Source organism: Netta rufina (genome assembly GCF_964035555.1).
Source record: "Netta rufina genome assembly, chromosome: 5".
NCBI classification, from domain to species: Eukaryota; Metazoa; Chordata; class Aves; order Anseriformes; family Anatidae; genus Netta; species Netta rufina.
The window spans coordinates 63,339,296-63,363,018 of record NC_140128.1 but is presented as its reverse complement, the minus strand read 5'-3'; positions in this window follow the sequence as shown (position 1 = coordinate 63,363,018).

Here is a 23,723-nt window from a genome sequence, read left to right as displayed (position 1 = left end):
CTGTTCACTCCAGCATATGCTGACTCTCCAACTTATTCTGTATTTCTGTGCATAAACAAGGATATACAGACGAATTAAGTTCTTTGATATGTAATGAGTGCTGTGAATCCACAGGTTCCTGAACAACACAGAGGATCCAGTAGGTATTATATTATTCAGATACGTCTTTTTTTTTTTTTTTCTCACTATCTGTCTTTCTTGATTCTTATTAAAATACCTTTGCAGTGGAAATTTATTAAAGAGCCTGTTTAGCTAATTCATCAATAAGAAAACAGCAGCCAAAGAAAAGTCACCATCAGTGCTTAGGCACACAGACATTCATTGCAGTGACAAAGCTTGAACATAATTACTTAGCTGTGTGATGTGATGACTTTATTATATGACTCTGAATTAATCTGACTTTGAAATGACAAATTTCACAGCAGTTTATTAGGATGTGACTGCTAAATGACTGATATGACAACGACATGTGTAGTAATCATAACCTCCTAATATAGTTGTACGTTTTTATCCCCCAGATGTAGCCCTGATAATGGCGCTTCAGCTGATTCAAGGAACCTAAGGAAATTTTACTGTGTTGTATTATAAAAATACATAAAAGCTCTTATTTTAACACAATAGACTCACACTACACTGTGCTGTGAAACTGCAGTAGTGGGTATTGATGTTGAAAGTATTTCCATGGGGCTTTACAGTGTAATTAACCGGTAACGTTAATAGAATACGAGCCTGCACTAGCAGCAGCCTGGATCACCAGTAGGCACATAGAGAGGAAAATCACTGACTTTTGAAGAGGGCTGAGGGCATTGCTGAAGATTTTCCTGTGTTCGTCCCACCAAGCCATGCTGAGCACCCCTGAGCTCCGCCAGGCTTCTGATAGGGGCTTTGTTCAAAAATTTTCCCTGTCCTTTTACTATAGCCAACTTTCAGATGAAGAGGAAAGGTTTTGCAACTTGAGGGATTCATGGCTTGTGAGGAAGCTAAAATGAAAATTAAAAGGCTAGTATAATGTTGCAGGGCCTGGAGGAGTCAGCAGATCTCACGCCTCTCAATTACTCTCTTCTAGGTCCTTGTGCATGCTGAAGAACTGCTTTAAAGCAAAGCCTGAAGGTGGGACAGGAGCAGGAGCAGGTGCTGGGCCCAGCCTCTTCCACCAGCACAGAACTGCCTCTCTCTCGCTCCCCTCACCCTGAATGGCCCCAGTTCAAGGATTAAGTTAGCTGGGATGCCCCCCTGGGCATCAGGGGGTGATGTCTTCAGAGGTGGTACTTTTTGGGAGTGTAGAGACATCTGCCCTACCTTGAGCTGTGCTCTGTTCTTCACTGTAGGTAGAGGGTAAAAAAGACAAGAGCTAACGTACTGTCTGCATGCAAAGATGTAAACTGGATCAGCCCTTGCTAAGGGAACTTTCTTTCCAGTCTCCCCATTAAAGATGCCTTCCATAAATTCAAAGGAACAATCCATGGCTCCAAAACCCCCCAGGCACCCCTCCCTGCAGGACCAGCCACCTCCTGTCCTGCCCGTGCTGCCTGTCTCTCTTCCACCTTGGTTATTCCAAGCTCTCCATTTTGGAAGTAATGGGCTGTTGGGCTACAATCTGCATGGAGAAGCCTGCTGGGCGCCACCAGGGCTTTGAAATACCTAAAAGAAAGCTTCTGGATAGGGCAGACACAAAACCTCTTTTTATACCAGGTCTACTTCAGGGGAAATAACTATATTTAGCTGAAATTTCCATTGCTGCGGTACCTGTAAAAGAGCGTTAGTATCCTCATTATTCAATTAGACAGATACACTGGCAATAAAATATTCATTTTTTTGCAGCAGAAGCTGAATGATATTTCCTTGAATACCTGCAGACATATTCCCTAATTGTTGCCTCATATATCTTAACTGTATTATTTCTGATTTGCAAGTGTAAATAAATGTACTGCTTGGGATGATCATATTTCACACCAATTTATTTGAATGACATTAATGAGTTCTCTCTGCCAGTGAGACCTTGGAGAGCTAGACTGTGTTTTGCTACCCACTATCATATATTAAAATTAAATAAATAAATAAAACCCAGCTATGGGAATGCCTGAAAGGATTTAATTTTTGTTAGTTATTTGCATTCCTCAGTTATGAGCCTGTGGCACCATTAACAAAAAAAAAATAATAATTTCCTTAAAATACTGGAGACTTGAAAGTGCTCTTGATAAATTTGAAGGTTACAATTGCTAACAAGCCACACTTTGCTGTTGGAAGCACTCCACAGGTATGGCAAATTTAACACTACAATCTTGGAAGGCACGAACAATGACATTTGATAGGTTTCAAAAAAAGGAATTATGTTGAAAGGAGGAATATACCTTTGGTATATTTTTAAAAAATATTTATTCATTGACTGAAGACCCAAATCACATCCACATTCATTGTAGGTTCCTAGCAGAAATGTCTCAGTAGAGTCCCTATTACATTTGCCTGCCAGTTTACACCATTCCTGAAAACTACATCTGGAAATCACCACCTTCTAGCTCATGCACAAGGTTTTCCCCATGCCAGGAAGAGCCATCTTCACTACAGCTACATGCACTTTCTCATCTTCCTTCTGCTGATGCTTTTGGTGTCATCTTGATCCCAGAGCAGGGACATGACTCCAACCAAACCAAGTGTTCTACAATCAAGGTACCACCTGTACGAGCTGCTGTATGGAAATAGAAGAACCTGTCTTGGCAAAGGGTTTCTCTGTGATGACTCCAGATAAGAGTGATGTAGGAGCTGCTTGGGATGTTAATGGAGATGTATGATTTGGGGTTCCATTTTTATGTTGCTACAGTGGGATTTGGGGCCATTGTCTCAGACTGAAGTGTTTTTAGGTGCCTAAATAGGCATGCTTGAGGGCAAGGTCTCAAAGGTCTCTTGTCATGTGGCCTGTAAGTGCCACTGACAGGCAGATTGGGAAGAAGATGATGGCACAGACCACATCGGGTTTATTTCCACTTAAATCCTAGAGATCTTGCTTACCCTTGTGGACACCACTGCCCAGCCCCGTGGTAGCCACCGAGCCCTTTCTGTACAAACACAGAAACCTTCCCCCAGCCCAGTCCTTCCTTTATGGACCCGCAAGGCTGTTCCTGTAGCGCTGTTTGTCAGCAGCATTTCCACAGGGCACTTGCATCAGCATTCCTGTGCCACCAGCCTGCCCGCTGAAGCATAGTATATTCTGCACTTTATATTCAAGGCAGCTGAGTGCTTCTCCTTCCTTTGAGTGGCATACTGCCACCCATACATTACAGAGAGAGCAAAACTCAGAGGAATCATTGAAGCTAACCATACATTACATGCATGATGGGCTTACCAGATGTCATTTCTTACATTGTTATGGTTTCATAAACTACACTGACATTGTCATTATGCTCAAAAATTTGATCCCACTCTGCTATTCTTAAAATGGATGATTCTGAAGGTTGTTGCATTAACAAATAGGAGTATGCAGGAAGGTAGATTTGCAACAGGAGTTTGTGAATGACTGGGTTATAACATTTGCTGGAAAATGACATGACAATTGATTCATTGCTGGAGACAGTAACAGAAAAGGCAATGCAAATTCAAAGGTTAAAGGATCCATAAAGCTTTAAGAAGAGATTTATTACAGTAGGTGGACATATTTTGCTCAGAAACTAGAATTGCAGCTGCCTTCCCTGTATTTATGAGACATTTAATTAATCAGTCATAACAAGTATGTTAAAAACTAAATATCTCTTATTAAGATCTACATTTGTCTCGGTACTTTCTTCGTTTCTGCTTGTTTGTGATAGCAGACAAATTCGCTTCAGATACAAGAAGAAGAATCAGCCCTTTTCAGCAGGGCTTTCAACCCAGAGCACCCAGAACTTGGGAAAAGAGAAAAACAAACAATAAAAAGGGAGATGCTTAACATATATGGGGAAACTCTGTGCTTGCATCCATATCATCTGAGAGGGGAAGATCTGGATGTGGATGACTGGGGGGCAGCAGAGGAGACAGTGAGCCCACAGGCAGTGGCATCATGGACCTGCTCTTCACCAAAAATGGGGAATTTGAAGCAGGGAGGTGCAGAGACTTTGCTGAGCAGTGCTGACAGGCACCGCAGAGAACTGCAGTGGGGAGCTCAGTCTTGCTCCAGTTTCCAGTAGTACATCACAGAAATGTCTGTCACCTCCCTGACCTCCGTGAAAACTGGAGCTACTGAGCATCTCTAAAATAAGGCTGGGATGCCTGCAGGCAACAGGCAAATGCAGAAGTAGGGCCAGTTTCTTGACAAGCTTGTCTTCAGAAAATGCATTGATTTCTGCAGGCCCTTCCCCATTTATACAGTCAGGGAATTTGGCCTTGTGCCTTTCTAAGAGGACAAGGACTGGGTATTTGGGGTTCTTTTCTTTTCTTCTCTGCTGGCTTCCTCCCTCTCTTGTCTCACAATGAATACACAGAGGACTGCAACAAGGAGCACAGAAACAAGAGAGGACCCCAACAGCATACATTATTAACAATGTCTGCATTCTTTAGTGTCCTTGCTGCTAAAATTAACACAGCCCGCATGGCACCCTGCCAAACCGAGCAAAGTATGCGTCATAAACAATACAGGTGGGTGCGATCTCGAACCATTTGTCTGCTCCTGTAAATGTCCCATCACGTCCTTCTCAGCTTAATAATGCCCTGGCTAACTAAACTGAGTGATAGTTTTCACAAGCTAATAACGACTCATTTGTCACAAAGTCTGACTTTCATTTGCAATAGCGTCATAAATTTTCTGCACTATATGGCATGCCTGAAAAGCAAATGCTTTTTTTTTTTTTTTTTTTCTCTTGCAGCCATAGTATCATGTAAATTTTTTCTGTAGGTGTCCAATAAAGGATCTGGAAAAATCCCACCTTAAGAGGAGTGCAGAAACTGGCTCCATTGCCTAATCATGAAGCATGGGATAAGCCCAGTAAGGTCTCCATTTCTGGAAATAAAGATCTGAGTCTGTTAGGGAAGTTAGTACAGCAGAAGGCTGAAGTACCAAAATAGGTACCCAAAAAAAGGTCAGAAATGGTGGAGGACTCAGATCCTTTCCCAAAAGTCCCAATTTAAATCTAAAGGAAAACTGGGTTCCCAGGCAAGCTTGTGCAGAAAACAGAAAATGGTATCAGGATATAATGTGGAGTGGCAAATTTTCTTGTAATGCTCAGATGCCTACCCCATGTTAAGAGCTTTCCCTGGTTCATGGGTGTGTGTGGGTGCTGATGCATTTGCATGAAAAGAAAAGGTGTCAAACTTAGTCTACCAGCCTGGTCTGTCATGTAATTCCCAGCTTCTGAGCTCTGTCAGTTCTCATCATCGGGGATGAAAGGTGGAGAATGATGTTGAAGACCAGACCTAGATGAGCAGGGAGGAGTTGCTCCCTGGAGCATCTTCAAAGAGGCAGGGAGTCATTTCCAGCCCTGTGCAAAACCACCTGCTCCTGAAGCTCTCTGGACCTGAGTTACTGCACTCATTTCAGGCTCAGCAAACCATGCTTAATCCACCTACATCCTCCAGCTCTGGGTGGTTTAGAGCTCCCCAGACAGGCAAAGAACATCAGAAGAAAAATGGATATTCTGATTGATGGAGTTAAAGGATTCTGCCCAGTTTCAGAGGCAAACAAATGGTCCTTGGTCTTTGCTGGCAGGGCATTGTCAAATGGGGGACCAGAGCTGCCAGGCAATAAAAATCAGAATTATCACGGAATTAGTGGGACTAACACGGATTTCTAACAGTCAGGAGTCTGGGGAGGTCCCTCCTGACTGGAAACTAGCCAATGCTATACCCATCTACAAAAAGTGCATGAGAGAATACTCAGAAAACTACAGACCTGCCAGCCTAACCTCAGTCCCTGGAAAAATTACGGAGAAGACTGTCCTGGGGGATATGGAAAGGCACTTAAAGAACAAAGCTGGTATCAGGCATAGTCATCACGGGTTCATCAAGGGAAGGTCCCGCCTCCGTAATTTAATCTTGTTCCGTGATAAGGTCACCTGCTTGGTGGAGGAAGGCATTTGATACCATCCCTCACGGCTTCCTTCTGGACTCATTGTCCACCCGTGAGATAAATGGGTCACACTATGCTGGGTGATGAACTGGCTCAATGGCAGAGCTCAAAGGGCTGTAGTAAATGGGGCGATACCTGGCTGGGGGATGGTCACCAGCTCCGTCCCCCAGGGCCCAGTTCTAGGCCAGCTGTGTTTAACGATGTTATCCATGGTCAGGGCACAGGAGTGGAGTAAATCCATTGATTTCTGAAGGTCCCTTCCAACTGCACTATCCCATCCCATCCCATCTCCTGCAGTCTATGCGTAATACAAAGAATAACAAATCACGTACAACTGCATCAGTACAGGTACATGAGCTCTGAATTATCTTAAGAAAACAGAGTATTCCACAAGTGTACTCAGGCATTTATTTATGTTATAGCAGAGCATCATGGAATTTAAAGAAGGTGAAAATTATGCGCGATGGCACTCCTTTAAACAGCAACACACCTTGACTGTTTCCAAAATAAGCCTTATGGTAGCAAAGGACTTAGCAATTTTTAAGCAACAGAAGCTAAGAAGGTGAAAATTGGTAAAGTTGCCCTGAAATCTGGGATGTCTCTGAGTCCATTCCAGCAGAGGACCCAAACTACATTTTGTCAAAGACTGAAGAATACTCATTAGCTTTTATTGTGCTGTACATTTCACTCTCCAAAACTTTTGTATGAAAAAAAAAAAAATAATAATAATAAAAAAAATCACGTAATTTTTAGGCCTCAAGTTTTAGTCACTCAAGACTATCCAGACAGCAACTTTTCTTCTCTTTTAAGGACATGTAGAAAAGGCTCAGTCTGTCTCTTTGCACTGCAGCTTACATTAGAAAGCACGAGGGACTTTTACACTTCATTTGTTGTATCTCACTTGCAAAGATCTATCAGTCCTCAGGGAAGCAGGAAAGACTAAAACATCCAGTGTAAAAAATATGTGATACGGGACTCTCACTTTGTTGCAAGGAATAAAGGAGAAAGGGAACGGCTGGGATCTAAAACTGTGTTCTGCCAGGGAACAAGGAAAGCAGGATGTTCAATTGTTTAGGCCCAGTTAAACTTGCAGTAAGGATAATAACTGGATAATAGCTTCTCTGGAGTTAGGGAGTTAGTGGCAAAGAGGCTGTGTTATCCATAGGAAGGAGCTCTAAACTTTTTCTGTAACCTTACAGAAGGAATGACTTTTGCTGATGTCACAACACTATGCCAAGATGCTAGACAAATTATCTGTAAAACTCAATATCGTTAATCACTGCTCAGGGTGAATGGCTGTGACAGTTGATAAAGGTATGTACCCTGTCTCCAGAAATTCTTGCAAAGGATTTCAGCCTCCATGTAACTGTGGACTCACAGGACTACATACATCGCCTGAGTTTCTCAAGTGATTTCAGCAAAATTACACTAAATTTGACATTGGCCCATCTTGTCTTCTAAATATTCTTCTCTGAGACATTAACAAGACCCTGTCTTTATCCTCCTATCATGAGATGGCTCCAGTCCCATCTTGTCCAGTGGTTGCTGGAAATAATTTTCCGGTAGTTGCCCTCTTTGCTCTTGATCTCTTTGTCTGATCATCACATTAGTAATTTTTTTCTTCTGTAACATGAATGTCCAGTTCTTTTTCATTCCTATGCAGCTGATACCTAACTTAATTTCTTATTCTATACCATATTGCCCTCCTGAGCTCTCTATGAACTTCCATGGCCTTCCACTAGTAGTAATTGAATATCTCTAAATTTCGTAATATTCTTCTCCTTTGTACTGTAGAAGTGAGATGACCCTCACTTTGTGCTGGAGTGACTTCCATACATGATTTGCACTTGTTCTGAACAAGACGCTTTGTCTCTTGCAGCAAAAGCTAAATATATGCAATCTGGGATGCGTTTAATCATCGTGGAAGAGAGATTTTTCAGGTCAGCTGATGTAGCCTTTGCAACGTTGCTCTGATTTAAAATTGCCTGAATTGGATTTCCAAGGAATTTTTGAACTTAATTCAGGTTATTACTTGGTGACTAAGTGTGTCCAGAAATCTGGTATTTATGGGCATCAGATGACAGTGATTTCTTGGCTTGAAAGCTTGGTAGACTACATGAAAAAAAATAAAAAAAATAAAAAAAAAATTACTACACAGTGTGGTGAAATAATTACCTGCCCTGTACACTTCGAAGGAAATGAACCCTCTGAAGGCAGTTAGTGAACCATGAGTGTAAAGAGAAAAGACAGCAATCATCTTGCATGCAGTGGGGTGGGAAAATCTACCAACAGCCAGCATATATGGTTGGGAATTCCTATGTTCATAGTTTTCACATCTCATAAATATGGTACTAATACTGAGGTGTGTTGTCTCAAGTGAGATGTGTCTGGTCTCAGATATTTGTTGACGGTTGTGTTTTTATTTTATCCCCTGGATAAAGCTTATCTGCAGCATTTACCAGTCCATGATAGCCAATATTTATTTTATCACTATATGAAAAACTTGGGATCAACTTTGCCTTATGGCAAAAAAAAAACAATTATTTATTTTAACAGAGTCATCTCTGCCAACGTTGAGTCACAAATTAGCGTTCAGTTAATTCATCTACAGCAGAGGATAGGGAAGGAACATGTAACGGCTCTCAGATTTTACAGACACAAGAATATATAATATTCTAAGGATGTCTCACTGTGACACAAAAGGTAATATATATGTGAATGCATTCAAGGGATACATGTGCCACAAGCACTACAGAAATTCTGCTTTTTGTCTAAGATTTTGAAGGATCTTGGAGAAATGTTTCTGTTTGCTCATAAATACAGTTTTACTTTAGGAACACTTGAACCTTTCACAGAGTGATAGGCTAATCTCTTGCTGCTTGCCATGTATTTTTAATAAAGCCTAGACAAAGCCACAGCTGAATTTTGTTATTGAAGAAGGCTGGGCAAAATGATTTAACACAAGTTATTTAGTAAATCAAACCTTGGGAAACAGTTAAAAGGATTGAAGAGCTGAGCGAAGGTTGATTTCCACATCAGAGTGCTAAGCAATGAACAATGATAAGGCAGAGTTTAATTTAGTAATGAACAGAAGTTATCAATAACCTACTGGTTTTACACCACTGATAACAATATAATTAGATTTGAAATCAAAAGATAGAGATGAAAAAACTCAATTAGTAAGATAAAAAATGTAAATGGTGGAAAGTGCAGTTTACTGGATTAAAGGAAGTATGAAAGGTTAATTGGGAGCAAGAACTAAAGGAAAACTATTAGCAAGAATCTGGAACTGTTCAAAACAGTGCTGGGAAAATTACATGATAAAGCTGGGAACTGCACACCTAGGAAAGATAAGGAAATTACATACAGCCATCCCCTCTCTGCACAGACTAAGGAGGAAAGATATTATACAGCAAAAATTCTATCTGTGGAGAAGGGAGGGTGGCAAAACACCCAGCCAGCTAGGAGACCTGCCCCGGGCACTGCATCCTCCCCATTCCCCACTGCAAATCCTGCAGAGCTTTCATCCCTGAGCCCAAGATGCAAAAGAGCTTTGCTGGGGTGGGGGCATGTCCTGCACCTGCTCCTGGCTGGTGGTTCACAGTGGGTGCAGAGTCTGACAACAGTCAGGTGAGGACAGGCAGACCTGCAGCACTCTGTGCCCAAGCTGGGTGGCCACAGCTGCTGGCTGGGGGCTGCAGCTCAAGCATATGAAGCCACTCCATTTTTTCCTTGTCTCTCCCTACTTTATTTCTCTTTCACTTTTTGTTAAAATAGGGATGATTGAAGGAGGAAGGCAGGTGGAAGGAATGGAATTGAATGGATTTGGATCCATCTTCCTGAATAAAATCTAACACCCCCTTCCCCAAAGCTGCCCAAACAATCAGTCTTCTCTGAATTGAAATATTTCACAAGAATACCAAAAAAAAAAACAAAAAAAACAATATTATCATTTTTCATCCTATGGAAAGTTCATTTCACTAAATGTGGGAAAACTCAAGACACAGCTGAACTGAAGTTTCTAGTTCTCTGCTGATGGGAACAGGAAATTATTAAACCAGTCAAATCAGATTTGTCTGGGAGAGAACTCAGTCTTGCTGGGGTTTCCTTCCAGCACAGAAATGATCTCTCCAGTGTAACTGGAAGTGGCCATAATGCATGCAGAGATTACAATAAAATGAATTTTTGACCTGGCCATGAAGCTCCAAATGTAGTTATGGTTTGAATTTGTGGACCTTAGCCTTAGCATATACTGCAAAACTACAAACTTCTTGTTTCATAAGGCTTGGCTAAGCAAAAAATTACTTATAAATATAAGGTGCAGTTTCACTTCAGTCATGAAAAGAAATAAAAAAGTAAATGTTCCCTGCAACTCACACATTGTGAAAATTACTTTTCCAGGTATTTCTCATGTTGAGATGAGTTTTCTAAGCCTAAAAACCTCAGACTCATAGAACTCCAATCAAAGCTCGCATAAAGCCTGAGAGGCAGGTCCACATGAACCTCATGAAATTCAACAACTGCAAAGTCCTGCACCGGGGCCGGGGCTCTCCCAGGCACAAATCCAGGCCTGGCAATGAGTGGATAGGGGGCAGCCCCACAGAAAGGGACCTGGGGGTGGTGGTTGATGAAAAGCTTGATGTGAGCTGGCAATGTGTGCTTGCAGCCCAGAAAGCAAACCATACCCTGGGCTGCACCAACAGCAGCGAGGGCAGCAGGGTGAGGGAGGGGATTACGCCCCTCTGCTCTGCTCTAGTGAGGCCCCATCTGGAGCCCTGCACCCAGCTCTGGGCCCCCAGCACAAGGATGTGGGGCTGTTAGACTGGGTTACAAAGATGATCAAGGGGCTGGAGCACCTCTCCTATGGAGAGGGGCTGAAGGAGTTGGTGTTTGGCCTGGAAAAGAGAAAGCTCCAGGGAGACCTCACAGCAGCTTCAGAGACCTTCAGTGCCTGAAGGGGGCTGCAGGAAAGCTGGGGAGGTTCTCTGTGTCAGGGGGTGTGATGATAGGGCAAGGGGGAATGACTTTACACCAAAAGAGGATAAGTTTAGGTCAGACATTTGGAAGAAATCCTTCCCTCAGAGGGTGGCAAGGCCCTGGCATAGGCTGCCCCATCCCTGGCAGTGCCCAAGGCCAGGCTGGATGGGGTTGGGAGCAGCGGCTGGAATTAGGTGGGATGCGAGGTCCCCGCCAACCCAAACCATCCTGTGATTCTGTGAAAGTAGCACTTTGTTTCTGATGACAGGAATTTATAATAGATGCCTCAAAGGAAAGCTGGAGTGTGAAGTAAACAGATGAGGAATAATCTGCTCTGCAAATGAGGTTTTACCTTTATAGCTAGGGATTGCTTTGAGTGGTAGAACGTGAATTTTCATCTCTTCCACAGCATTTTTGTTATAACTAATTGCAGCCACTCTGGATATTCCTAATATTCATCTTAGCCACTAATTCTAGGTCTTGGCATCTTCTTAATTTCATTGACTCACTTAAGTGGTGAGTTCCATGGGGAAATCATTTGTTTTGCATATAAAAACATTTTTTTTCTTTTTAAATTCTTTGAATGTTTTCATGCTGCAGTGTTGAGATGGGGAAATAAGAATTTCCCAAGCTACCTTCTCCAGGCCATTTGTTATCTGCTAAATGCTGATATTCCCATGACATTTGTCTCTTTTTCGGGGTAATCTGTCCTCATCTTTTTAGCCCCTTGCTCAACAAATCTGTTATTTTTTTTTCAAGCCAGATTCTTATTTTACCTCCTTTCCTTGAAACCCTGACAGTTTTGCATTTTTCTTCTGCAATGAGGTGTGCCAGGCATATTCCATGTGAGTCTCACTGGTACCTTGCTCAAAAGCCTTTAGTTTTTGTCTGGTTCACCCTTCTGACCATTACATACTTCAGCATATCTGCTTTATGGACCACAGACAAACATCAAGCAGAGTTTTCTATTATACTTCAGTGCAGGTTACTTTTTTTTTTTTTTAGTTTCTCCAGTAATATACGTCTAGATGCCAATTTTTAAGAACTTTCCAAATGAATGGAATATGATTTCCCTGATTGTTAGATAACCTGTGTTGAACGAAGAAATTGTAGTCATTCTCCAGAAGAACTGCCTATATTGTAAGAGCACATTTTATAGGTGTTCAGCATGCCCTTTCATCATATAGAAGTTACAGGGATTGTGGAGAAGTGGAGACTAGCATTTGGGCATAAATGAGCCATGTTCAAACATAACAGCTACATTAAATATTCTCAATACCTTTTCCTTTCAAGTTATGAAGCCCTTTGAAAAGTCCTTCTGACTTTTATCACCTCCTGACGCTGTAGTAAAATGCTGTGAAGAGCAACTTTCTTTAGGCTTTTCCTTTGCATCAATAAACTTTATTTTGAAAAGTTTTGTCTAAGAATATTTCAGGCAAGACTATATCAGACGTTAACTCTTATTTTCTTGCACTGGTGTTCAGATTCCTCTTTGCTGAACTTAGGCCACAATGGAAAGAGGAAATGGAAAGCACTATTTATTTATTTTTTTTTTTAAAACAAATTACCAAGAGCATCTATGTCTCCAGAGCTACAGCAATTCACAGCATGCCCTCAGAGGTTCTCACGTGGAACATAAGAAAGCGAACTGTGCTAGAAGCAGGCTAAAGCACATAATAAAATCATAAAAGACTGTTTCTAAGGAGAAATGGGAGGGCAGGAATAGCAATGTTTTGGAGCATTTGTATTTACTTGCAGGGATATAGACATTTTAAAAGTGTCACTGTTCATCTATCTACTCACTTAGTGAGGGAGACACAAAAAGGAGAGACAAGTAAACTCACCAGTCAGCCTGATCTTCCTCTCAACCCACTGGCCACCAGCCCAGCTCTTCCGTGAGCAGTTTCACAGGTCCTTCAGCAAGGAGCACCCACCCGGAGTGGCACAGCTTTGATACCCCAGGTACTGTGGGAAGAGATGACGGCTTCTGTTCCTGGCTGATGGCTACGAGGGGTGCCTCAGCTGGAATCATTGCTGCTTTGGATTACTCTAAGGCAAATACAAATTTGGGCTTAGTTAGTAAAACCCCATCTTAATCCTTCTGCAGACACCATAAATATGTTTAAAGAAGAGAAAATACAACTGTCGTCATTATACTTGAATAAACTAAGCTTAAATAGATGCAAAATCCAGTGTGTTATGCAACAGGCATTTCTTTCATTATTTAGTTGGACCTGTTGGCTATTTACATTTAATTTGTCCTTTTTATGGGAGAGAGTAATTAACCCAAGCATTCTTGCCAACCAAATAGTGAGGACTTTGTACTGGAGCAGAGCAAATTAAACTTTGATGCGACAACGATGACTGCCAGCTACTTAAAGGTGAATCATAAAGGCTTTAAAAATCCTGCTCGCAAGATTCTCAAATGTGAACAGAAGCCTTTGGCTTTAAATGGTAATTAGCACTGTAGTTAAACAGAATTTGAAATTAAAATGAGGACCCACACATTTTCCTGGAAGTTGATCTTCGCTGCTCTGGCCAAGACAACTATTTCATAATAAACTTGCTGGAGTTTGAAATAACGTTTCATTTCCAACCCAGGGCTTTCTGCGCCTGGGGATTAAAACCTGGTGGCATTTGTCTTTGGTCTTTTAGGACAGCTGCTCACTGCATTCAAGTGATTCCCTGCAAAACCAGGTCCAGTCTGCAGGAATTTCAAGATCAATATAAGAGCTATCCTGTCTCCCCTGCACTGCCAAGCACCCTATGGGCCACGGCTACACCTCACAAAATTCACCCCTTCAGAACAAAGCACACTTGGCACTTACTGGAAAGATTGGTGGCCTTATGTCTGAGCTGGAGACATTTCAGAGGGCCTCCAATACAATGTCACCATTATGTGTGCACTGGGGCTCCTGGCGCAACAAATGATGCCATTGGTATTTATGGAATTGCCACAGAAAGTTTTCCATGCAGATAGCATTCCCATTTTGATTCTTTGGAGAGCAGCGCTATAACTAGGCCCAGATGCTGCTTGTAAACAGGCTGTTTGTCCATCCCCACACAGGGCTCACACTGCTTGCAGATTTCTGGGTGGAAACCTCATCTCCTGCTCTCACAGCCTGCCTGGGTTAGCCAAGCAGGTAATGTGAGTAGACATTATTACTAACAAGGTTATGCATAAAGTGACAGTTTGCACACTCTGCGAGTCTTCTATGAATACTGCTGCCTTCGCTATACAACAAATATATACTTCACAGCTTAATGAGTGATAGCTGAGCGTGGTGGAGCAGACAGCACCATCAGCTGGGAGATGGCTAGCTTCATCTCCAGTTTGTGCTGTAATTTCCTTTGGGCTTTGCACTACTTAATATCATCTGGGATGATAATAGCATCTGAGAATATTCTCAGTATTCCTCTTGTTACTCTGCTAGTAGTGGGCTCCATTGCTTTTTCACTGCTTCCCATCCAAAACTGCATGCTGAAGGCAGCTTAGTATTAATATTGTGCTCAAAACTTTCCCTAGGATTGTGCCAGGATCTGTTCAAGTACTTGTTCTTTCTTCCAATGCATTTATCACCTGAAGACCAAGCACCACAAGTACTTCTGCATGCACTGAGGTGTGTTTTGAGACTTAGAGACCAAACACTAGAACTCCAGTCCAAAGTGAGAAAGCAATGATGCCCCATGGTGGAGTTTCAGACCCAAAGGGAACTCGATTACCAAAGCACCTGTCAAAGCAGCTTTGAATCAAGAAAGAGAACTGCAGCTAGGGTCTTGGATTAAAAAGAAATCCACTTTACAAAGCGGACAAAGGTTTAAGGGGCAGATGAAAAAGCCAAAGAATGTTATGTTGACCACATTTTTCTGTGCTGAAGCTTTCCAGAGTGGGCAGGTGAGCTCAGGCTGCACCACAAGCCTTTGACCTCTATTGGCAAGGGCTGAAGCAACTCTTGATTTGAATTCAGAAACAAAGTTTCAGAGTTTCAGAACCCAAGGGCCCAAAAGCATAGCAATAAACAAAAGAAAAGAGCTGAGAGCCCCTTCAAAAGACAGCAATTTGCCAGTGCCAGCCAGGCAGATCCAGTCCCTGGAATGAGCCCAGAAGTTTCTAAATCCAGCAGAAAACTGCAGGTGGTCCCCTTGTGAATCACATCTGCATTTTGACCTGCTTCTCAGCCCCATGCCAAACCAGATCCTGCAGTGCCAAGCAACAGCTCCAAGACTCAGACAGGTTGAAGGGATCTTTGCTGCTTCAAGGCAGCTTTCGCATCTACCCCAGATGTTTCACATGCCCAAAATGCCCATTGGCATTTTTTTTTCAGTGTACTTTGTAGAGGAGACTTTCTACAGAAGTTAAACCTTTGAGTTTTTCTCCAGCTCTCCCCAAACAGAATGAATCTGACAGGTGAAATATACTCAGAGCCATATACTATAATTTTCAGTGATTTACAACATGTGCTCTGAACTGGCTGGGCGCCAAGAACATTTGAAGATTAAGGAATAGGAAAGAATTAACAGCATTATAGGGCATAATTGCTTGCTCCAGCCTTGAAGCTGAGGTTTGACACACTTCACTAGAGTTGTTTTTTTCTTCTCCTTTGCGGTTCTTGACAGTCAGCAGTGTTCCTGCATTATTTAAATTACCAGAAACAGCACTAGTTGGAGGCACCAGTAACCCCAACTTCACCATTTAGGTTTGCTTGGATTTTTTTTGGCATTTGCTTCACTCAGGACTCACCCCCAGATGAAGGACCTGTCCCTCACAGCCCATAGTTCAGGTGCAGTGCTTTGTGCAGCTCCGCATGAGGCTTGCTGCACTACATCAGCACATGAGCTGCCTGCATTGCTCCCATGGGTGCTGCAGTACCCAGGCAAAGATGCAGGCTTGTTCCCAGGTAATGACTTCTTCCCCTTTGATTGAGATAGCAGAGCTTATTAATAGGTGATATGGAGACTGTTGGAGTCTAAGCACCAAGCCTGTTCCAAGCTGGTGAGAGCTGCTCCCAAAAGGCATAATCTTTGGGATCTGCTTTGCAGACACACATGCTGTAAAAGGGAGAGTCTTGCTAGTCCAGAAGGGAATATCACAGCACTAAGCTGCTTTCACATTCTTTACTCATTACAGTATTAATTGCATAAATGTAATTGCAATGACCAAGGCGAAAGCTTCTTCCACCACTCCACCAAAGAAGATGCTTCATTATACCCATGCCTGGGGGCTCTTGCCTAGATTTTGTCTGTCTGCCAATGTGTGCCAGCAACATCCTACCAAGGCAGAGTGCCTTTCAGCATTAAACATCCAACAGTGTTTTCCACTTAAAGTTCTCTACTCACTCAGTAGAAACTAGATTGCAACCAAGAATTTGTTTCTCAGAGGTTATTATCCACCACCTATGAGTGCTTCAGTTGACTGCTTAGGATAATGTTCAGTGCAGCTAGAGACCCAGACACTAAAAACAGAGCTCTCTCCTTTTATTGCCCCCCCCCCCCCCCCAATATAACATTATCTTCCACAGTGCTCTGCCTTATGTCTGCTCTAAGGTCAGTATTTAGTGTTCATCAATGTAGTCTAGTGATATCCTCAATTATCTTTTATTTTCACATTAATGATCTTTGGATCGGGCTCTTGAGACATAAAGTACCAATTTAAATATATATTTTTTTCCTGTGGCTTCCAGGAAAAAAAGCTTCTTTGCTGTTTTATTGTCTTGCCTTGCTCTCCATCTGACCCTCCACAAACAAGCACACACATTTTACTCATTTTAAGGATCTTTTTTTTTTCCCAACCTCAGGAGCTCATGACAACTGTAATTTTTGTTTTTAAATACAAACTTCCTTACAGGTGAAGATAATTTAAAATGTCTGTCTGAGGGTGATGAAATTACTTGCAAACAAACAAGTGAGAATTGAATTTATCTCAGGATATCTGAGAACTGATTATCTTTCATACACATCTTTTGTCCTACCTCCAGAGTTGCTTTTGCTTGCAAAAAATATTTACCAATTGGTCCCCTTCTTATTCTTGTCTTCTACTCTATGTATAATTATTTAACTAACAAATTAGTTTAGAAATACATCAAAGCTCTTGCCCCTGTTTTCAGTAGTTAAATCATCCTGATGAAAATGAACTGGGATATTGTTTTATAAATTTGATCTTTTCACTTCAACAATTTGACTCACTAATACAAAAACAAGTTTATTACAACTTCTTTGGTTATGGACTGAACAGTATTTTCCCATTTTGGCAGTAAGTATTAGTTTGTCTAATTGTTTTTCATTGCTTTATTTGAAAATAGAGCAGGAACATAAAATAGGAAATAAAAATGTTTTATTAACTATCCATTCTAATAGGAACAGCATTTACTATTCATAGCAATATTCATAAAATTACTTATCTTAATTCCTCAATCATCCCCTGTGCAAATGCTTGGAAAATGAATGAGCTAATTAAAGTAGATGTTAGTGGAACAAGGACATTGGGGCTCACTTTGAACAGGGAAAAACTTCATGCAGCTCATTAAAGCTCTGAGTTTTGAACATGGCTGGGGGAGATACCTGTTTCCTGAGAGCATCTGCGGTGCCTATTCCTCTGGTATGTTCACCACCCAGGTAACGTGGGCATCAGGAGCACAGCAGGAACAGCTACAGCAGCAAAACATCTCTGCTGAGTGACAAGCAGCCTCCCCAGGCATCCCCTGGGCTGCCTGCCTTAAAGAGAGCTTGGATCCTGAAGACAATTACAGACCACTCTACAACCAGCCACACAGCCCAAACTGAAGATAGCACAAGCAGCACTGGGAAAACTCATGTAACAAGAGAAGGGGATCTGAAACATAAAAGGATAGCAGCCTCTCAAGGCTAACTCTGTAAGTTTCTGGAATTAATCAGAGCCAGGGAGAAGCATGACAGTTGCTGGTTTGGCACAAACTGTGCCCAGCTTTGTTCCACTTATAAGGAACATAGATAGGAGGAGGGTGAGAGGCCAGCCACCCCCCTGCCTGCACCAAAGGCAGCTGGATCACCCCTGCAGACCCACCTCTGGGCTGGCACAGGCTGCAAGGACAGCTGAGGTCTCCTGGGAAAGACCCCCAGAGAAACAGAAAGCCAGTTATTTCATCAGAAACCTCCACAGCAGCCCTTGCATCTTCAAACTGAATTTAGACAGAGCTGAAATAAACCTCCAGAACTGCTTTAAGATCTATGGCTCAGCTGTTCTGCTTACCAGAAAAATATGTTCCTGTTGAGAAGAAACAACACCCATCTCTACCAGCCTGTAGAAGAAGCTCCCTCTGCCATATAGCAGGCTTTATAGCTGCCTGAGCCCCACCTCCTGTGAGTTATAGCCAACAGCTGACCAGAGAGTGGTTTTAAAATAGATTGCTAATCAACCATTTCTGAAAGCAGTTTCCTGGTTTTCACTTGTGATGGAGGATACTACAAATCTAATGTAACTGTCCTGAAAGAGTCATCTTCAGTAATATTGTGGGCAACTCATAACTAGGACAAATGAAAATTTGAAAGCATAGGAGTCTTTCATTAAATCAAGAAGCAGCTCTGAAAGTCTTATTTACCCCTTGTCTGGGTGGGTAAGAGCCAACCAAATATTGCATGCTCTGTGGATTATTCCTGTTGCTGCTGAGCCTCATGTGAGGCTCCATGGTGTGATGGACAAACTGAAGTGAAACCTGGCTCTTCTCTGTGGATCTGCTTAGGAATTGCTTATCCTCTGTGAGCATTATTTGCTCACGTATTAAACTTGAACAATAGGACAGATCTGTATTTGTGAAAGAATTTATGGGTGAAAAGTCTTCTATAAAGACAAAATATTGCTAATAGGTTGGCATGGAAATTTCACAGTGATATTCAAATATTTTTTTTGAGCAACAGCAATATTCAAGAACAAAGATTTATTCAGTTAACAACATCCTGGTCGCAATGGTGATTTGGTTGCACTCCCCAGGCAGGCAGTGGAAACATGACTAGATAACAGCTCTCAGGATGCTCCCATCTGAGCCTGTCAGCCTCAAGTCTGTCTTTAACCAGGGGGCATTTAAGGTGCTCTTCCACCTCCAACACCTGTATTGCAATAGGAAGTGTTCTGTGATGGCATTCCTCAGGCTGTGAATTCTAAGGGAAATCTAGATGACAAGGTGTAAGATATATATATTTGATATCACATATGCATATATGTAGACATCTGCTTTTGATCAGACAAGTCCCACATCTTGTGCTTGATAGCAGTACTTTAGTAACATAACTCTCACAAATTGTCCTTGATAGGAATGCACTTTAATAGAGGATCAGGAGATCCTTAGAGGTAAAAATCTATCTGAAAAATGAACACGAAGAAACTTGTAGCTCACCATAACCATAGCATGATGACTCTTTGTCATAACTCACCTACTTGTAGTCAATATTAATACAAGCTAAGATCAGTCCTTATCTCTTTCCAGCCTATAGATTACAATGAAGAAAACACAGCCGATATTGGAAACTGGTAAAACAGACATTAAGACAACCCTAAGATAAAAAGCTGTGAAGGCAAGACAAAGAAAAGAGTGACCTTCATTTAGCTGCTGCTCATCAAAGTGCCTCGGAAAAGCAGCCTGGAGAGGAGGACTTCCAGCACCTTTCTGAAAGATCACCCAGCTCCTGCACAGGGATGCTGTCATAGCTAGGAGTAAGAGTGGGCTGAATGACAAAATATGCAAAATGCCATAGATAATTGAATAGTTAATATGCTCATTTATTCAAGTTCTGTAAACCTCAAAATAGCATTTTCAAGTGTTTTAATTTTTTCTTCATCAGTTCCACACAGACTCCTTCTGGACTTAAATAGCTACTGAACTGAGACTATTTAAAGGGAACAAGAAGTCTGGTGTGCCCGGGGCCCTACAGCCCTGCCCATACAGAACCACAACTCAGCAACCTCCAACCTGCTGCTCTGCAGTGAAGGTCTGTGGGGCTTGGTGCTCTGCTCAGAGCATCAAAGAGATTCAATGCACACAGTTTTTCAGAGTGAAACTCTTCCATCAGTGACGTGGATAGGTTTCCCAAATTTTATTTCACTTTTATCTCTACATATTAAATCCCCACTTGCACATGAAGATAAAGTAACTGTGCACTGATGTAGCACATCCATGTGCAGATGCTGTTTAAGCATGCACCTACCATGCTGCTCCACACCAGCGAGCACATTTCCTTAATCTCACATGCATATTTATGACAATATAAAACACAAATGGAATATATTTAGTTCTTTGTCATAGAGAATGACTCCCTTAAGCTATCTGAGGCGCTGGTCTTTTGTTTTACTTAAATCCTTCTGCTCAATTGAATGGGCAAAAGCTCTGACCTGCAGGATCTTCAGCTTCGTGGAGCAGGCTGGGAAGTGCTGTGCATGCAGCCGCACTGGGAACGTGATCATGCATCATGTCCCAGTGTGCTTGTGGCTCTGCTTCAGTGCTGGCTGCTTGCTGAGGGATCAACGCTTTGGAAAAAACAAACCTTGCTTTAAAATTGAGGGCCCTGCATCTTTCTAGAGTGGAGTTACAACAGAGGTCATGGCTGGGCCCTTTTGCTTCTGGGCTGGCACCCAGCAGTAATGTTGGTCCCCTACAGGGTTTGCACTGCTCAGGGGCAATGGTGAGTACTCTCCTATCAGTTGGTTTTGAACAACTGAAAATTCAGGGAAACTTCTTAATTCATATGGAAACCATGAAGTACATTCTCTTCTCCTAAAAAAAAAAAAAAAAAAAAAAAAAAAAAAAAGTTTAAGATTGGTGTAAAATTGAGGAGATTAAAAAATAATAATAAATAAAAAAGCATGAATTCCCTTTTATCTACTTTTTTGTTCCTCGAGGGGCATGGTTTCCATCTGCAGACTTTGTCCAAAAGCCAGGTTCAGGTGATGATGTACCTGCAGAAGCTGGAGCTCTGAGGAAGGAAAAACACCCCCCAGCTAGTCAGGCACACATGCAAGGCAGAAGTGCTCAGTATCAGTGTGCCCTTCACAGTTAGGTTAATAACATTTTGGGATGTAGAGTAGGACAGGCTGAAAGCTGCCAGCTTCATCTTGCACAGACACACAATGGCTTTAAGGGTTTATACCAGATAGAGCTGGTGAATGATCCTGGCCTGGGCCCTTCACATGGGGAAGAATTTCATCTCCTGAAGTTAAATTTTTGTTGCCTGCTAGCCAGTCATATTAAAGTCTTCTGATGCTCTGGTTCAAAGGGCAGATGTTCTCCAGCAGGCTTCCTTAAGAGATTTTCTTCTACCCTGAAGGCATAAAGATATGTAGAGGGCCATAAAGGGGGATGGATGAGCTTGGGCAGAAGGCAAGCCCAGCAGAAGGCCATTGGCAAACCCTGCTTTCTGTGCCTCCTCACATTTCTCTGGCATTGATTGCAGAGAATTGCTAACTGCAGCTTAATGCCCTGGTTAAGAGGGAAAGAACACTGACTCTGCAGGCAGCAGTGCTCTCCTGGGCTTTGAATTCCTTGAATAGTTCGGTGTGAGAGAATTTTCTGTGTGTAAATATTTACCTGTCTATTCTCCTGCTTGGCAGGTGAAAATTAAACCAGCAGTCTGGGTGTATAGCACAGGTCTCCAGAGCCTTCTACTGTTCATACAAGGCTTGTCTGTGAAACAAGTGCCTTGTGTAAAGACATCACACCTGTGGCATGAAGGAAGGACAGGTTAACCAGCCCAAGAAGAAGCCTCTGAGAAACGTGTCCTCTCTGCTTGCTCCTGTGGCCACCAGTGCCGTGCCTTGGCAGCACTCACCTCTGCCAGGGGAAGCAGCTGGGATGCAGTAAACATCCCCTGCAGTAAATAATGTGGACAGTCTGCAGTAAATATGGGGTTCACAGAAGCCTCCTCACTCCCCAGTGCACCTAGAGCAATGTTTTCCAAAAAGTGCATTGCTTCCATGCTGGAGAAGGGTATCACTTGGGTAGGATGAGACCAGATCTCAGGCACTCACGTATGTGAATACAGGCAATGATTTCCCTTGCTTCAGCTTCCCTGTAATTCCTCTGTGTACGTGTGTGTTTGTGCAGACACCAAATGCAGCAGGAGAAGGTTGTGCAACTTGCCAGGGTCAGAGCAAGTCTGCCCACAGCCCAGCCCTCAGGGCAGGCTGCTGAAGCAGGTTTTGATCTCCCACCACAGGGCCCTAGACCCTGACCAGTTGCACTCAGTTACTCCTCTTCCCACTCCCTGATCCGATGAGCGATGCCCAGCACACGCCCATGGTTAAGCCCTTTGAATGTTCCCTTACTACAGACGAGGGGGAACAATTTGAAGAGAGAAGTTTGGATCTGGCAGGAATGGATTTTCCTCATTGTTAGCCATTGGGGTATGAAAGAGGAAGAACTCTTCTGCCGTGTAATGAATTATGGCAAAACAATTGCACAGAAATTGTACAAATAATCAAAATAGTTAATGTTAGCAATGACAAACTGAGCTGCATTCTCTTGTCTAGGATCCGTGTTCACGTTTTGCATGGCTGAAGCTGTTTGCTGAATTCAGCCTGAACGCGCAAATAGCTGCGGCCACTCCGTGATTGCATTCCTCTGGAGAGATTAAGTGATAAATGAGGAAATAAAAACTGTCCGACTGCATCAGGAGGTGAGGTTCGTGCTCAGACCTGAGTGCAGAGCTGCTCAGCAGCTGCATGGGGTCGGCAGCCACCCCAAAGCAAGTGTTAGCGTGTGAGGTGCTGGCAGGCTGGTCAGGCACTGACAGGTGTCAGGATGCACTTCTGAGCCTCTCAGTTGATCTTGCCTTGCCTTTCCATGAGCTGTACTTTCTGTTAGTTTGTAATTGCAGGGAGTAGATGGATTGTCAATAGGAGAAGCTTCATGGAGACTTTTGCTTGAGTCATGGGGAAAAAAAAGTAAAAAAAAAGTAAAAAAAAAAAAATAATAATATCAAGCTATGATCCTGTTGTGATTTGCAGATTTGCAGTGCTTTTTTATTATTATTTAATAATAAAATAAAATAAAATAAAATAATAAATAAAATAAAATAAAATAAAATAAAATAAAATAAAATAAAATAAATAAAATAAAATAAAATAAAATAAAATAAAATAAAATAAAATAAAATAAAATATTAACAAGCCATCATGCAGAGGAAACTGTACCTTTTGCACCCCAAAGGGTGCTTCTTGGGCACCTATGGGCTACAGGACCCCAGAGGGAGACCTTCACCTCTGCCTCCACTAAGCCTACACCAAGGAATATGCACGCCCTGCACTTTTCACAGGGAAAAGATAGTGGTATGCTCTGAAGCACAAATCAAAAGAAATGCTAGATAAAGAAAAATGCCAGATAGCTCCATGTAAAGCTCCATGTATCATGTATAGGACTGAACAACAACAGAGTTTGGGCAACAACCCAAAATCCAACAACAAATCCAAATCCAACAACAGAGGTTAGGATATGGTTTTGTGGGGACTGCTAGTGTTAGGTCAGAGGTTGGACTTGATGATCTTGAGGTCTCTCCCAACCTGGAAATTCTGTGATTCTGTGATTCTGTGATCTTGATTGAAATTCCTATTTTCTATCATGCATAACTGGCAGTAGCCAAGCCAATTTGCACTGTTGGCAGCCCGATCCCCTTCTAATAAGGGTTTGCTTCTTCCTCCTGAAACAGTTTGCAGTAAAAAAAAATATGTTCCTTAGGCTGAGATTCACAGAGACAC